The sequence below is a fragment of the Mixophyes fleayi genome, chromosome 3 (genome assembly GCF_038048845.1).
Source record: "Mixophyes fleayi isolate aMixFle1 chromosome 3, aMixFle1.hap1, whole genome shotgun sequence".
NCBI lineage: Eukaryota > Metazoa > Chordata > Amphibia > Anura > Limnodynastidae > Mixophyes > Mixophyes fleayi.
In genome coordinates, this window is record NC_134404.1 from 273,945,475 (window position 1) to 273,964,064 (window position 18,590).

Below are 18,590 nucleotides of genomic sequence, written 5' to 3' on the forward strand. Positions count from 1 at the left end.
GATGAACAACGCAGCTAGCTGCGAGAATTAGTGTATATTAGTATATTTAATCACATGTATGTTTGTTTGTTTGTTTTTTTTTAGCAAAGTAGAGGCTCTGGTCAAAATATTTAATCTCACCCAGTAGCAGACATGCAGATGAACGATTATGTATCCTGAAGACCTCCATCCGACTCTCCAGGGGCTCACCTGCCTTGCAGTCTCCAACCTCCCTACCAGTCGCACAGCCCCCCTGGCAGCCACTTTAAATATGTTGGGTCCACCTCAGGCTCTGACAACGCCGCTCTCCCCGGTGATGTGGCTGTCTGCGCCACCTGAGCCGTGTTAGGTGAGGCACCAGCCTCATTAAACTAGACATCCTCCACCTGGTGACCTCCCCTGCCATCACTGAAGGGGGATGGGCTAACAACGTAACACTGTATGCGTTATACAGCAATGAAAAAAAATACTTTATTATTAAAATAATTTTCTTTTTTAAAATAAAGTTGTTGTTTTTTTTCTATTTATTTACTTTTTTTTTGTTTTTACATTTAATCCAGAATTAATTTATTTTTTAATGCAGTCTAAAACTGCAAGCGCTTCCAGAGCCAGTCGCGCTGCTTTGGCCTGACAAGCTTTCCGTTGCCGACCAGCGTCGCTGAGGATCTCAGCACCGCTCAGCTGCCCTGGTGACATTTTTAATGGCAGCAATAGAAAATGTTCGCATCAAAGCACTCTTCATAAATAGACCTATTAGTGACTTCAGATGAAAACCTAATATAACATACTATCTAGTCATTAAGTCCAGTTCTACCCTAAGCTTTACTTATGGATGGCCAATTGCAGTGCTGTGATTCTTAAATGTGTAGTCATTTTTGTGTACACAAAATCCCACTGAACTGATGGTTTATTAAACAGATTTACTGTCCAGTGAAAGGATTCTACTCACTAGCTTGAAGAAGTACTTAACTGAATGAATGTGCGCACTCCATGGTGGAGCTTTGCCGGCACAATAACTGGTAGATTGGAAGCTTTGTAGAAATACAACTTCGTGTGAGGTCAAAAGATCCTGGGAAATGTGGAATCTGACTAAGAACAATAGGACACTTTAAATATCCTTCAGTCCTCTTCTCCCACATTTTCTTGAAGGTGTTGCTTGGATTATAGCAGAACAAAAGTTGCCAGATGCAACTTTTACTTCCCTTCTAAGCTAAATAGATACAAATAACAGGCTTAAAAAATTTAATTAAAGTTATGTTTTCAAGAAGATAAGTTATGGAAAAATGGACTCATGCACAAATCACATCATTTTTGAAATTCTGAATATTCTGTTATGAGGTGTCAAAAAAGATAAATAATGAATAATTGCTTGTATCTGTCATAAACATTTTTTTAAACTATAATAAATGTGTTGTCCAGCTTGAGATAGGCTGTGCTATTTAGTGCCAACATACCCCAGAAACACAGGATCCCCATTCCCTGGATCCCCACAATAATACAGCTGTGCAACACTGACAGATGACAAAAGATGCATCGGTGCTTGCAGATCTAAGCCCTCCTAGCAGCGCGGTATGTAGCAAATACATCTCCTGATTGGACTAATCATGTCTACTGTCCAATCAGGAATCTTGTTCACTACAGCATAGCGAGCAAATCTCCTGCCCAGGTTTTAGTGCAAACACTGACATATCTCTTCACTCCCACCTGTCAGTGTTGGTCAGGGGGTAAATGTATCAAGCTGAGAGTTTTCCGGCGGGTTTGAAAAACCAATCAGATTCTAGCTATCATTTATTAAGTACATTCTACAAAATGACAGCTAGAATCTGATTGGCTGCTATAGGCAACATCTCCACTTTTCAAACCGGCCGGAAAACTCTCAGCTTGATACATTTACCCCCAGGTGTAGCTTCAATCTGGTAATGATGATCGTTCTGATCAGGAAGCAAAAAGGTAAATGGGTGTCTTTAATAACAAGAGCTGTCCAAATGTGGAAAACTCTCTAATGAAAATTACTTTAAAAAGTAAGACAAACAAGTCTAATTGCAACACACTCAGGAGATGCAAGTTATTGCGCACTTCTAAATATTTTATTCATGGCTTTATTAGCTATATTTAAGAAATTAATCTAGAAACAGTCCTCTAACACATTCAGCATCATCCCTTAAACAGTTATAAGTAGACACCATTTACAGTAGAGAACTCCAAAATGACAGAGAGTGCCATTATAGTATTCTGAAATTACAAACTGATGTAGCTCTTTCATGTGGACTCTGTTTCCATGCTTAATTGTTCCTCTTTTATTTAAACACCCAAACAGTCCATAGCCATTAGCTTTGTTCTCTTTATTAAAAGCCAGCAAGCATTTGAAGCCAAGGAAACCAAGCTTACTATCTGTCAGCTGCACAAGAGAGAGGGGAACCGGGCCAATATTATCAATGCACTCAAAATGGGATTGTCATTAATACCTTTTGTACAGCAACTATGGCATTCAGAAGCAGCCAACCCCATCTGTGGATAAAACCGGGCACCTGATTAAATTGCAATGACTGTTAGGTACCTTAAGGGAGTAATAAAGCTGGTACACTGGTAAATCTGGTCAAATTAAGATAACATTTAAACACAAAACAGATGTGCAATAAATAATAAACCTGAATGTATGGTAACAGAATTTTCTGCTGTAGATACTGTAACTTTCTGCATTTATACTTACATATATATATATATATATATATATATATATATATATATATATATATATCACTGTATCTATGTAATACATATCATATACTTATATCTGTTACCCATTGGCATTAAGAGAAAGCCAGCGATTGTGCAAGTAAAATGCCATGGCAGGACATTGCGATGTGGAATCAGCGCTTGCACTTGAAGTGAGGAGCTGGGGTCAATGGAGCACACTCAATTTATTACCTTGCGTTCACTTATAGTGAACTTGTGTAAACAAAGCAGGTAACATCCAAAAGACCAGTGTTTAACTGGTCTATAAGACACATTTCTCAACCACAAGATACAATTTTATTTAAAATATTTTAATACCCTATAGCAAAGACCCAGCATAGTTATATGATGCAAACTATTGGCTTCAAGTATTCTACTTCAGCATCTTCTTCTCCCTGATGAAATGGTTCACCTGGTCTGACTATTTTGCTACTTATATGGCCCTAATTCATCATCATCATCAACATTTATATAGCGCCAACAGATTCCATAGAGCTTTACAATTCCCTTTAGGACTTCTGTTTCTTCCTTTTACCCCACCAAACCCAGGGCCCTGCGTGTACTCCACTGACTCCCCTTCCAGAGCTGCTCCTGGTGATGTTTCCACCCACCCCCCTCCTTGCTGCTTCCCTGTAGGTAGTAAGTACCTTTGTCTTTTTGGTTTGATGAGTATTTGTGTTTGATACCGGATGTGTTTACCTGTCATTTGAACTGTGATTATTTGTATATATATTTTTCTCTGGAACATTTAATAAAATAAATTTTGGGTAAAAAAAAAATATTAAATACCCACGCTCAATACATGTCACACAAGAATGTAATCTCATATTGAAATGGCATACAGAAATCAGATAGAGATGTGTAATGGATGCCGATAAAGAAACATTAGAAATAGAAACGTATAGAAATAAAAGCAGGATGAAAAATAAAAGTAGGTACTGCCACTCAAAATCACTGATAATTGTGTACTTATAGTAAGCTTATATACTTTAACTTCAGAGGTAGTGATTATTATTACAGAATTTCAACTATTATATCAGTTTCGGTAATGCACAAATTCTATTTTATGAATGCCTGATCACCATATCAACCTGGGTATTTTTTTACAATATTACATTAAATGTTAATGACGGGACTCTCAAGTTTGATTGTCTTCTCAAGTCCTCCATCATAATTGATTATGTCACTTTTAGAACACGCTGTCTACAAATCCCAGTGGACGCATCCTTCGCTTTTCTAATATCAGTTTCCAATATCACATTGAATCTAATTGAAAACTGCAGTGTCTAGCATAGAAACATTGCCCAATGCCAACCCTTATTCTGTCTATACACTGTTACATTGTACTCACTGGTCTCTGTCTCTTTCTGACTCTTTCTTTGCCACAATAAAGGTCATTTACAAAAGTGCAAAGCATGCAGGAGGGTAGAGCTGTTATATTTATACAATGCACCTGTTCATCTGCTTAGTCCGCAGGTGCACCCCTACCTTTCCGTTTTGGGAACTGTCCCTACAAAATCAATTTGTGCCTACTTTTGTGGGGTTGTGGGTCCATCTAGAAGTGTGCATGCTGCAATGAGTTTAAAAATACATTCAAAGTCCTGGTGGTAGTCATTTCACCGAATACCACCAACCCGATAGTACTTACCCCGACAAGGATTACCCGACCGTCACTTTTCCTACATACTTGTGAAGCTGAATATTTATTACACTGATTTTCAAAAATTCCAATCACATAAGAGGGCAATAGTTGTGAATGACGTAAGTTTTATACCAGACAGTATTATTTATGCTGTTAAAGGGATAATATAAGGAGGCACCAGGTCCACAATGTGTTTTAGTAAAGCTTTTAAATGATAGAGTCCGCTCCTCCTTAAGGTATCCCTTTAAGAGCATATAATACTGTCGGGTTTAAAACTTACGACAATCACAGCTGCCGCCTTCTTATGTGATCGGAACTCTTGAACATCACTGTAATAAATATTCGGCATCACAAGTATGTAGGAAAAGTGACGGCCGGGTAATCCATGTCGGGGGAAGTCCTATCGGTCTTATCAGTCTCAGTATAACATACCACACCCCAAACTCCACCACCTGAGGACCACCCCCTTCATTAGTTTCAACTTTTACATTTTCTCCTAAAATACTGCTGGGTGTAGACTAATTCGTTTTTAAATAAGTAATGAGAGACAGGCGAAATCAAGACTTTTTTTCATTGGACAAAATGCACCTAGAAATGTACTCTTCTATATAAAGGTACCTAGATGGCATCCTTTTAAGAGTACAGGCTGAAGCCTTGTCATAAGACATGTAAACTTCAAGCAGCTGAACACCCTGCTTGTGACCTATAATATATTCATCATTCATGTTCACAGTTTTCATACTCTGAAAAGGGTAGGATATTATCCATCTTGTTCACTAGTTATACCTTTCTTCTCGTCTCCTTTATAATGTCTCGCAAGTGCCCACCATCAGTCATAAAATCCCACCTTTCTAATTACACAGACGTTTTCATAGAGGTTACCATCTTATGTGTGCGATGAACTCGACATCCACATCCAATGCTACAGTACACAGGTAGATACAGAGTGTGAGTGTGAAGTTTACGGAAAGCTGTTAGCCTTATAATCATACTTGCCAACTTAAATCCTGGAGCTGCAGAGGGAAGGTGGGCGTGCAGGGGGCGGGGCTCCAAAAATTGCCTCATTTTGGCCCGCCCCCTTGACGTAATGACGCAAAACGCGTCATTTTACAGAGGGGGTGGGGCCAAACACAGAGATTCCCTGTGAATCGCACCGATTTGGACCAAATTCTGCCCAAAGCGGGAGATTGCCATACTCTCCCGGGAGTCCGTGATACTTACCCAAAATGCGGAGTCTCCCGGACATCCCGGGAGAGTTGGCAAGTATGCTTATAGTAGATATCAAAGTAGATGTATTAGGTACTAATCATTTTACCACTCTATGCCCTCACCTGAGTATTTTATATGCTGTTTGAGCCTGGACACTCTGCTACTGTTTTATGAATTTTCTGCATTTACTACTGTATAATAAACTTTACACATTGATCTGTTGACATATACATACCTATTTGAAAATATATTTTATCTATGGTTCTGTAAAATCATAATAATATATAAAGTTACCAATTTAGCATTTATATATTGCTGGTTCACAGGGTATGAATAAAATTCCAAAATTCAACTAACTTTCAGTATAACATATGGACTGATATAAATCTTAAGAATGTCGGGAAATCACATGGTCATTTTCTAAAGTGGATAATGAATTTTAAATGAAAGTTATATCAGTAGTTTGATTTGTTTCTACTGTGAACCATATTAGCTGACACGGGATTGGTTCACACAATTATGTGTATAGTTAGTTCAAATCTGAGGCATTTGATCAAAATGATTTGGAAAAAAAAACTCAAGTCCATCTATAAACATAGAAACATAGAATTTGACAGCAGATAAGAACCACTTGGCTCAGTCAGTCTGCCCATTTTTTAACCTATGGTAACTTCAATCCCTATTTGATCCTTAGTTCTTTGTAAGAATATCTTTATGTCTATCGCAAGTATGTTTAAATTGCTCTACTGTATTATGCTCTACCACCTCTGATTGGAGGCTATTCCACTTATCAACTTACCCTTTCTGTCAAGTAATATCATATTCATATCTACTTTTACAATCTACTTATAAACATAGAAAAGTAGCTTTAGGGCAAATGTATTTTTTTGTGTCAGACAAAGTCAACATGGCAGCCATTGGCACCACATGTAATAGATGAAACATGTAATGTATAATCTATGTTGATATTGTTAATATTAATCTATGTTAATCTGTGTTAATCTATTAATAATGTTAATCTGTGTTATAATCTATGTATAAACCAGGGGCGGATCCAGACTTTTGCTATACCCCGGGCGATTTTAGGGGGGGTGATTTAGGCCCTGCCCCCTTTCTAATTTCTAAGGCTGCCGGCGGCTGCACAGTATGTGCAGGTCCGCTCGGCAGTGACAGTGTGCTGCCCCGCTGCTCTGATTGTGTTTAAAACACAATCAGAGCAGCCGGGCAGCACACTGTCACTGCTGAACGGACCTGCACAGTGTGCAGCCGCCGGCAGCAAGCCCCTGGATCCGCCACTGGTATAAACTATGGTAATGTATAATCTATCCATACAATACACAATGCCCTGTTTTTATTACCATCGTCATTTCTTAATACCTTAAAGTTCTCATCAATAAGTTATGAACAGTTGACTGTTTATATATTTTTTTTGGAAGAACTTCTAAAAATGCTGCTGGACAAGTTCAGTAATTGCATGATATCATAGAGTCTGGTTGATGTAAACAGGGGATGTACTGTATGTAATTTGTGGTGTTTTTTCTACTCTCTCAGTACAGTTAAGCTTTCTTATACTATAGATGAATCTGCACATACCTGTCTAAAACAACCATTTACATTGAGTAGTGTCAAATCTCCATTGTAGGGAGGGGGGCATAAATGTTTACATTGCTGAGAGATTCTGTTGTTTGTTTTTCTGAAGGAAATAAAAAAGGCAGCCGTTATTCTTACGTAGAGCTAACAACGAACAAAGGTCTTTGTAATTTAAAGCTAAAAACATAAAGGCAGACATCATGGAAGGATGCTGCACTCTCTACCAGAGTAAAATAAAACCAGCGACAGGACCATAGGGGAGCCTTACTGTTTTTCCTTTTAAAAGAGGGTAGAAAGTCTGTCACCCTCTTTCTTTGCTTTATACGTGACTATATCTTACAATACAGGCATAATTCATGATTCAAAAACAATGACAAAATAGAGTATACGCCAGATGCATCAAGACCACTCCCAATCTGTTAGACACCCTTGTGGGGTATGTATAGACCAGACTGGTGCTATCTCTGGGAACACCCCTCGGTCACAATTCTCCACCTTGAGCATTGTTGTCAGAATCACTAGGTGGAATTGATGATACCTGCCAGCAGTTGGCGCTACTGAGTACTGAGGCGCGGAGTCTAACACGCCCCTGGTTTTCACCAGGAACCTCCGCAAGGAGGTATGGACTTCGCTGCAAGGGACGTGCAGGTCGCGGCCCTCAGTATCAGTCAGCTGGCGAGGCAGCGGTGATAGCCCACCAGGATGCAGGATGTTAGAGTAGTCAGCAAGCCGGGTCAAAACCAGAGGAACGGATATAGCCAAATCAGAAGCAGGAGAATGGTCAGGAAGCCGGGTCAATACCAAATATCACTCTAAGCCAGAATCAGGAACCAAAGGAGAAGTCAGGAATAAGCCGGGGTCAGAATCCAAATAACAGCAACACAGGAACAAACGCTGGAGCAAGGCTGAGGACCAAATACTCTGGCACTAGACATGTGTCAGAGGCTGCCTTATATACCCTAAGGAGCCTCCTGATAGGGTTAGGGAGATTTTGGCGGTAAGACATACTGGCTGCAGACAGGTGAGCAGAGATAGCGTCCCGCTGCTAGGCAACAGGACGTGGTTGCTTGGAAGGTGCAGGCGTCCATCTCCTGCACCAAGTGTCAGTGCAGAGATGGCGCCTGACAATTGTGCTCCCACTGTTTCTTGCCTTTGCAGGCAGCAGGTGTGGGTGGCATCCTCTGCTCCTCAGTGGGAGTGTGGCACTTGAATGTGACATCAGAGCCAAGCGTCACTCTCCCAGCCCACTACAGACACCGAGGAGCAGCAGCTGACAGTTTCACAGGTAAGAAGCTACTGACAATTTTACCTCCATGTGACTAGTTGGCGCTCTCTGTGTAGGGGGAAAAAAATCACTAGATGATTAACATGATGTCACTCATTCAGTGTTTTAGGTGCCCACTAACCATAGGCACCCTAGGCAATCACCTAGGTCCCAGTAATAGTGTCGCCTACCCTGGTATAGACATGTACACTCAATTCACTTATTTACATGTTTCCCTTGTGTTAAGCATAACAAATGTATAAATTAGGCTTGGGGTCCACCAGTGGAGTTGTAATTTCAAAAGCAAATCTGAGCCAAGGGAAAATGTTTTGCTAAAGTAAGGAAGAAGTACTCCACTATCCTTTTTTGTTCTTTTTGTCTTTAATCTTTATCCAGTTATGCTTTTTTTACTTGTGATTGTCTTTTGGTAACAGTGAGGTGAAAACGAATGGGCTTTCATTGTGTAGGGGAGAATTAAGGAACACAGAACAAGTTATTTGTCTAAAAGGACAGGACAGCTGGTGTTTCCACTGAAAGGAAAATTATCTGTTGAGGGGAAGAATATTCAATTCAACAGTGATTTCAGTGTGCAATGACCTTGCAAAGTAGCAAAAGTGACTTTGAAAAGGTCAGTATGAAATATAAAACTTGACAAATTATTGATTGTAAAACAATAAGTAAGAAGTGCACATTGTACTGTTATGTAGCATATACTGAGTTTTTAAAACTAAACTGCACAAAAGCAACCTTAATAATTTATAATAATAAATTAGCTACTAGAATACTCCTTGGTAAAAGCCACAAAATCTTAAATTACTTTAAAACTAATAAGGCTCAATCTAAAACCCAAAATTTGATACATAAATATGTAAAAGCAAATCATCCAGCTATAATTTTTTTCTAATAAAATATTTTATATATGCAACTGATGCTTAGTTTTCTAATTAACATATTTACATATATTTTGTGAAACTTACAAGTTTAATGCAATGGTCCTCATGCTGAGTTGAATGCATACTTTGAAAAGCTGAACATTACAATAACGTATTCACGCCCATATCGTCAGAGCCGTAACGAGGCCGGTGCGGGCGGTGCCGCCGCCCCGGGCGCAGTCCCAAGGGGGCGCAATGGCCGCCCGCACCTGCCTCTGTGTGAGGAGTGAAAAAAAATAAAAATTAAACAGACCTCAGATTCAGACTGCCGGCCGCCTGGCGCATCCAAAATGGCGGCCGGCACCCGGCTCCACCCCCTTCTGAACTCTGCCCTCTGCCTCAGCGTCTGATGTCATGACGTTGCTAGGCAGCAGAGGAGCAGAGAACCAGAGAGGAGCCAGGCAGCGACGGCTGGACAGGAAGAAAGAGGAAAAAGGTAAGTTTCAAAGCAGGGGAAAGGGGATGTGTGTTGCTATTATGGAGGGAGGGAGGGGGGGGATGTGAGCTGCTATTATGGAGGGAGGGGAGGGGGGGGATGTGAGCTGCTATTATGGAGGGAGGGGAGGGGAGGGGGGGGATGTGAGCTGCTATTATGGAGGGAGGGGAGGGGGGGATGTGAGCTGCTATTATGGAGGGAGGGGAGGGGGGGATGTGAGCTGCTATTATGGAGGGAGGGGAGGGGAGGGGGATGTGAGCTGCTATTATGGAGGGAGGGGAGGGGGAGGATGTGAGCTGCTATTATGGAGGGGAGGGGAGGGGGGGATGTGAGCTGCTATTATGGAGGGAGGTGGGCATGTGAGTTGCTATTATGGAGGGAGGGGGGCATGTAAGCTGCTATTATGGAGGGAGGGGAGGGGAGAGGGGCATGTAAGCTGCTATTATGGAGGGAGGGGATGTGAGCTGCTATTAAGGAGGGGGGATGTGAGCTGCTATTAGGGAGGGGGGGTGTGCTGCTATTATGGAGGGGAGGAATGTGTGCTGCATCTTGCTATTATGGAGGGGGGATGCTGCTATGCTTTATGAGGGAAGGGGGGGTATGCTGCCATAATGTGTGAGGGAAGGGGGGGATGTATAAATGTGTGATATGAGGGTAGGGAGGTTAGGTGTCTTAGTACATGGGTGGGAGGTAGGCTATTAATTTAATGGTGACGTTTAGGTGGGGGCTAATTATTTAATGGGTACTATTTTATTTGTGGGGTGCTGGTGGGTCAATTAAATTTATTGTTGGGGCTTTTTAATTTAATGGTAGGGTCTATTAATTTCAGGTGAGGTATTTATCTGTTTTGCAGTCACAAGAATGCTCTCTGTATTGTATGGTGGTCATAGGAATGCTCTCTGTATAGTATAGCGGTCATAGGAATGCTCTCTGTATTGTATGGAGGTCATAGGAATGCTCTCTGTATAGTATAACGGTCATAGGAATGCTCTCTGTATAGTATAGCGGTCATAGGAATGCTCTCTGTATTGTATGGAGGTCACAGGAATGCTCTCTGTATAGTATAGCGGTCATAGGAATGCTCTCTGTATAGTATGGTGGTCACAAGAATGCTCTCTGTAAGGTATGGCGGACACTAGGAGGCTCTTTATATTGTATGTGTGTATGTGTGTATATATATATATATATATATATATTCATTTGGTGCGATGGTGATAAGGGGGCACGATGGGATAAAGATGGCTCCATGGCACGGTGTGATAAAGAAGAAACTGTGATGGAGGGCACAGTGTGATGAAGGGGCAGTGTGATACAAATGGTACCGTTACATTTGTTTTAATTTGTTTCAGTGAGTTTTATTTCAATAACCAATTCATTTTTTATACAGCTAGCATGTGATAGCTGCATTTAAAGTACTTTGATCTATGGAGGCTCATTACATAAAGATCCTTACAAAGCCAGACGGAGAAGAATGGGGAGCGAGGTGGTTTCAGTGCGGTCTAGAACTTGTAAAGAGCTAGCTACGCCCCCCACAGTAGGTTGACCACGCCCACTCGACAATTGACACTCCCACTTAGATGGGGGGCGCCGCTTCCCTATCTCGCCCAGGGCACTAAAATGGCTAGTTACGGCACTGCATATCGTATACACATCTCAAGATGCATCCAGCTTTGCACCAGATTTACATCTGGCGTACTTACACCCAGATTGTCATAAGCAAAACAAAATAAAATATTTATTTTCATAGCGGAATTCATTCGCTATTAGATGTTTATTTAAAAAAAACCTCTATAATACAGCAGGTATAATTTTGTTCTAGTGTATTAATAAAAGTTGCCCAAAATTTTTTTTAAAAACAAAAGGCCACAATATCATATGATATAGGCGCAAGCAATGAAGAAAGCACGTATCATCTTCAGAGGTCAATCCGCAACTAGCCAGTCAGAAGCAGCTAACAAGTGATATGCCAACTGGCGTACCTACAGCCATATACACAGGCATATATGTGTCTCCATACAGATCGGCCTCAATTCACAATTATGCAAACCACCCTTACTGTACTCAGTCCGTATTTGAACACCCCTTCCCTCCCCCGTTTCTCCTTATCAACCACCTGCCTACAGAGGTAGACATACTCTTTTTTGGTGGGAGTGCATACTACAAATTTGCATATTTTGCTCAACTCAGCATGCGCCCCAATGTGTGTAACCAATTCTAGATATATCAGTGAACTACAGTAGATCCTGACTATTGGTTCCAATAATGTGAATGTGATCCATGACCACTAGTGCTCGCTGTCGGGAGCAGAAGCAGTTTTTCTGAACTTTGCTTGTCCTATTCACTGATGTTCACTTCAAGTCAGCATACGGGGGTCAATGAAGACTTTTTATATCTAAAATGTAAATTAAATGGAAAACTAATCAAACATTAATTTCTCCATTGCTAATAACACTAAATAAAATGTCTAAGTGTACATATGTATCAATCATAAAAAAAGGTGGGAAAAATAGCCCATCTAGAAGGTGAGGATTGTAGATTCAAAGAACGGTTCCTGCATACTTACCAACTTTGAAAACCTCCCCTCAAGGAGACCCCGGTCAAGTGGTACATGCAGGAGGGAGTATGTAATGCCAAGACTTGCATCCTGGTAAGGCCATGATGATGCGATGGGTGGGAAACAGGAGGATGCCCACTCTTCTAGGAGTCTCGGAGGACTCCCTGAATTTTGTGAGTTTTCCAAACGTTCTGGGAGAGTAGGTAAGTATGGGATCCTGTCTATCCATTGTCCACTCAACCACAATTCCCAGTAGTAAGCAGCTACAAATCACACTGTACAAAGTAATGAGTAGGATAAAGGGTTAATGTTAACTAAATCAATGTAGTACACAAAATATCTATCTATTAGATAATAGACAATATGATCAAATTACTAGTCAATGTCAGGCGCCACCTCCGCATTGACATCAGGTGCGAGAGGCGGGCCGCCTGTGATGCCTCAGTCCTCGCGCACCATTGCCTAGCAATGGGATGCTTCCTGTTGTTTCCGGCACGCTGTGTGCGTATGCGCAGTTAGCCCTAGCAATGGGTCGCCATTCAGCTTCCGGTCGGCGGTCAGCGTCTCTGACCGCCGACTACCTGCCTACCTATCAGGGCTTATCTCAAAGGTTAAATAGGAGCCTCTGGCACCATTAGGGTGCCAGAGTATTGGTTTCACTCAGCTACAGCTCTTTGTTTGTATCCTGTACCTATCTCCTCTGACCTTCCTTTTGGATTTCACTTTGGTACCTTGCTGCTAGTTCTGGTTTCCTGATTCCTGGCCTGCCTCTGACTATTCTTTGGATCTGCCTTTGTACCTCGCTGCCCAGTTGGATCTGACCCTAATTGATTGACTATGCTCCGTTTACTCTGTTGCTATGCCGATGGCTAACTCGGTGTACCGCCACCTGCGCACCCTCTTGCAGCGAAAGCCAAACTCCCTTGCGGGGGTTCCTGGTGAACACCGAGGTTGCATTAGACTCCACGCCGCCTTGCTCACCAGCGCTAATACCAGTTAGTAAGTCCTTCACAGATCGTGACAGTCAACAGCAGATTTTGTCAATTTTCTTAAAGAAAGACACTGTCACAGATTTGTTGACTTGTTACAAATTGTCCAAAATTCAGCACACAACTTGAAGTAATTATTTTCAAGTATACTAAGAATTGTCAGAATTCAATAATAGGATGCAACAGATGATGAATTTGTGTTTATTTTCTCAATACATCTGTATAAACTATTTCTTATCTTTTAACAACAATATATGATAGACAGCAGCTATCAGAAAATCATTAAATTCATGAATGTGTTCCTATATATATATATATCCAGAGTACAGGGCCAGACTGGGCTGGGGTGCAAGGGGCCAGGGGGGAATTTACTGTGGCGAAAATTAGAGCTCATATTTGCTTGCACCGCTATGAGGCGCAAGCAAAAATGAGTGTTACTTTTGTAAACAAAAATCAGCACAATGTGTCTTGCAGCCACTCCAGAGGTACCTATGTTCGGATATTATGAGAGCTGAATTCCCCCCACAGAGTCAGGGAATCAACTTACTAGCAATTTATGAGGCAGGGAGATTTTTTCTGCTAAGGGATAGTATATGTTGGATGTTGGATAATATTAGTAACACCTATACAAATTAGTTCAATATATGGTGTGACAGTTAACAGGAACACTGTTCTCATTTGAAGACAACCAGATTATGAGGTCTATTTAGCAAGGTTGGGTGATATGGAAAATTTTCTTGCGATACTGGCTGCCAGCAGTAGGAAGTCTCTCATGCTTCGCCAACTAGTCAGGGGCGGATCCAGGGGGAGGGGGGCGATTGGGGCAATCACCCCCCCTAGCACACTGCCGACTCCTGTTTTGACTGTTGTCTCTACAGCACTGAAAAAAATTACCTAGAACAGAACGGATATTAACCGGAAGTGACATCAAGCCGGAAGTGACATAATCTCTAAAACTCACTATACAAGAAAATGAGGTCAGTTAGAAGTTTTTCAGTTTGATATCACTTCTGGGAAGTGACACAGGAATGCTGCACACTCTGCAAGTGAGACATGCACCAATATTTAAGAGCTTTATTTAAATGGAGAGATGGTTAAAGAATTTATGTAATTTTTCTCTGATGAAGTTAAAAGGATACAACATGTAGGATATTACATGTAGGAGTCCACAACTTGAAAGGATACATGAACTTACCCTTTGTGCTATAGAAAAGTTTTCACTGTTTTTATATTGGCATATGTGCAATTTTAATCATATATTAAATGGTTACCTAATTACTGCACTATAAGTGGATATCCCTGCTATATCAGTTCTATTATTACATGCTGTATTGCCTGAGCAACTACCTAGAAAAAGAAATCTACCTGGGAATTCGGCACAATCAGCAATCCTTTATTCTATATAGTTCGATGTTTTAAAACATGATGTGGGCAGCACGGTGGCTAGGTGGTTAGCACTTCTGCCTCACAGCACTAGGGTCGATTCCCGATCAGAGCCTTATTTGTGTGGCGTTTGTATGTTCTCCCTGTGTTTTGCGGTGGTTTCCTCCGGGTACTCTAGTTTCCTCCCACACTCCAAAAACATACTTGTAAGTTAATTGGCTGCTAACAAAAATTAATACTAGTATGTGGTGTGTGGGGGCAGGGACTGATGTGAATGATAATATTCTCTGTACAGCACTGCGGAATTGGTGGCGCTATATAAATAAATGATAATTATGATTGATGAATTCTGAATATCAAACCCCCAAAGCTTTTTTTAGCCATGTCATTTTCCAAGCAGAAAATACACCCCCATAGCTGTATTTGTATTTGATATGCATATTTTAGAACATATATTTGTTTTGTTTTTAATATTCACATAAAATTGTCCAGTTTTAAAACTAGATCTTATCTAAAGTTTCAAAGAAAAAGTTCCAGCCATTGTACTGTACTACATAAACAATGTAACAATACAATAATATGAAGGAGTGATTTAAATAATACACTTCTGCAATTAGAAACACAAAGGAGTTATTGAATAAATTTACTCTTAAATTTAAATAAAGAATTACAGACCCACCTGTTTTAAAAGATTTTAAATTATTTTCAATTAGTTATGTTTTCATTGGATCAACCTATACACACACAGCTTAGCCTGCATGAGTATTACTAGAAGCCACTATCGCCTCCAGTGCGATGGGACAGTGCCTCGCTTACACTTTATGCACCCTCCTCACTGAAGATGGCGCAGTGTGTTGAATAAGAAAGAGTGTGATGAGGGGGCAGTAGTGTGATGAAGATGGCGCTGTGTGATGAAGATGGTGCTGTGTGATGAAATGGGAACAGTGTGATGAAATGGAAGCAGTGTAATGAAGAGGGAGTAGTGTGATGAAGGGGGAGTAGTGTGATGAAGGGGGAGCAGTGTAATGAAATGGGAGCAGTGTTATGAAGATAGAGTAGTGTGATAGTGATGAGTAGTGTGATAGTAGTCGGGACTGGATAGGGGGAGAAGTTTGCAGAGGGGAGGAGCCATGACTGGAGTGAGGGAGGGGTCAGGATTTATCTATAAACTGCCCCCCTAAAAGAAAAGTCTAGATCTGCCCCTGCAGCTAGTGCAGGGTTGCAGCATTGCCAGTTGATACATGCACAATGAAACTGGAAGGGAAACTTTGCTGGATGAACCCAGTGATAGTTTTCATCAGTCGGGGGTTTTGATAAGCCCTAAATCAGTTTTCATAGCATGATTTTATTTAACTTGTTTTCTATCTTTAATCACACATATCTATATTTTATTTCACTGTTTTTAAAACATATACAGGACACATGTTAAGTTTAATATTTCTACGTTTCTGGTATATAATGTGCATTTTTACATCCGAGCATGAGCACACACAACTATTTTCAGAACTAGTGCTTTGTGCCCATGCACAGAAGTAAATAAAAGCGTATTATTGTACGCCTGAAACGCAATATGTGTTCAACTTAACATAAGCTCCATAATGCAGAAATAAAAAGATTTCATTTGAATATCTATAACAATGTTTTAAGATAATTACTTGGTCTGTCTAATGCACAACAAGACACAAACCTCTTTCTTTGTTTTTCAATGTGCATTCATATATCAGACTTTAATCTCACAAATGGTCATGCAAAGCACTTTAAAATATTAAATGCATGTGGGTGCACTTCAAATTATTAAATGTGGCTGTGCACCTCTATAACTGCATGGAGAACAACTAGACACACTTGCACACACCACCAGCATTTATCAACTTTGCAAATGAACCCTACTCTCTTTAATACCAATACTGTTTGAGGATTTAAGTGACTTCTAGGATAAGGGTGAACAATATAGTGTTGTCATGGTGACATTGAAAATAATATCCTCTGAATGTCATACCAAAGCTAATAATCTAAGAATAATATTCTCCGTACATAGCTCAAAAACTAATACTGGAAGACTGACACAAAGGTAATTATTATTTCCTTAACTGCACTCAGTGAGAAATGTTTACATAACAATAATTTTCTGGATATAAAAATGTGCTGAGAAAATCCGGAATAACAGCTGCAGAAAGTGTGGAAATGTAAATTAACTTGAAGCATGACAGTGGTTTGTTGATCAGTTTTGCAAATATGATACAAGATCCTAACTCAATGCCAGCTACAAATAAGTAGAATTTTTTTTTCCCTGTTATAAATTGTATTGCAGTTTATGTGAATAGAGCTCTGGAAAATGCTTAATATCAATCAAATCTCTAACACATTTTAGGTTTGTTCTGATTAAGACGAGAGCAAATGATTATGGTCACCAAATCCTTCTGCGAGGTCTGCAAGCACCTGACAAATAGACTCCTCCTACTTGTACAAACAACATCATTCATTTTGAAGTATTCCATACTTGCCAACTCTCCCGGAATGTCCGGGAGGCTCCCGCATTTCTCGTGAGTCTCCCGGATTCCCGGGAGAGTGTGGCAATCTCACTAGGAAGTGGGCAGAATTGGGTCCAAAACGCCGCGATTCACCAGGAATCGTGGCGTTTGGCCTCGCCCCCGCTGTAAAATGACGCGGTTTGTGTCATTACATCACGGGGCGGGGCCAAAATGACACGATTTCGGGAGCTCCGCCCCCTGCACGCCCACCTTCCCCGGCAGGCTCCTGGATCATACTTGCCATAAGTTGGCAAGTATGAAGTATTCTATAAGCAGAGTTAACAGTACAAAGCTTGTAAACTTTACAACTGCAATACAGTAATTTGTTTTATAACATTGTAAGTGTTAAAGGTAAATAAATATCCATGGCACAGACAGGAAAGTTCTGCAAGCTAATGAGTTTTGTCCTGTGAAAACTGTAAAGTCAATGGGAGTCTGTGCAGAAGAATTAAGTCTATGGTTTCCGAGTTTTCAGTGTTTTTTCTTGGGGAATCCAGTAATTATTATTTTAAGGGGATTGGGTTCCACATAGAAATAAATCTGAGTTATGCTGTGTTAATCATATAAATGTCATAACATTTCATATTTATAATGTTTGCTTATATATAAAGAGGCTAATGTATTTTCACATCACCTTTGAAGGGCAGTCGAGAGGGTCCAAGGGGTGAGAGCAAAGCCTCTTAGAAAAGAGCAAAGTGAGCCACGAGCCAAGATCCCTCAGTTGGGGGTGGTGTGTCTGGTAATAGAAGGGGGTCTCCTGGGTTTCATTTCCTATTTTACTTTGTTTAAATGACACCAACATATTCAACTGCTCTGTACAAAAGACAGGATGATTTATAGACTAAATTTGTCCATTCATATACTTTTATGATAGCGGACAGGACACTTTAGCTTTAACCCATTCATTTGAGTGACTATTTTGTATATAATTTATACTGATTCAGCCTGACCTTCCAACTAGCCATTATCTCACTTCAGGAGATAAATATATTAAGCTGTGGATTTTGCAAGTCGCCGACATTCGGCGACTTTGCAGGGGAAATCTAAGACGGCAAAGTGTTTAAAGCCTTGATTTGCCTTTAAACACATTGCGGTTTTAAATTTTCCCTGCAAAGTCGGCGATTGCAAAATCCGCAGCTTAATACATTTACCCTCAGGTCTGTATTGTGTTATACAAAAATATGAATTCACAGACAGAAAGACAATCAAAGTAGTGATGCCCATTGGCAGGACAAACTACAATTGATTAAAATGTCACAATAAAAGTGAATTCCAAGTGTACTGATAATTACGTTTTAACTGAAAAGTTGAATGCTTGACTGTGTTATATAATGGATGTGTGACC

At 40.5% G+C, this 18,590-nt stretch overlaps 1 protein-coding gene across 3 annotated transcripts in view; it reads left to right on the plus strand.

The window, feature by feature from the left end:
- The window catches only part of PLEKHG1 (pleckstrin homology and RhoGEF domain containing G1), a 188,652-nt gene that overhangs the window by 45,195 nt on the left and 124,867 nt on the right, over positions 1-18,590 (plus strand). The gene's annotated exons all lie outside the window — the stretch shown is intronic.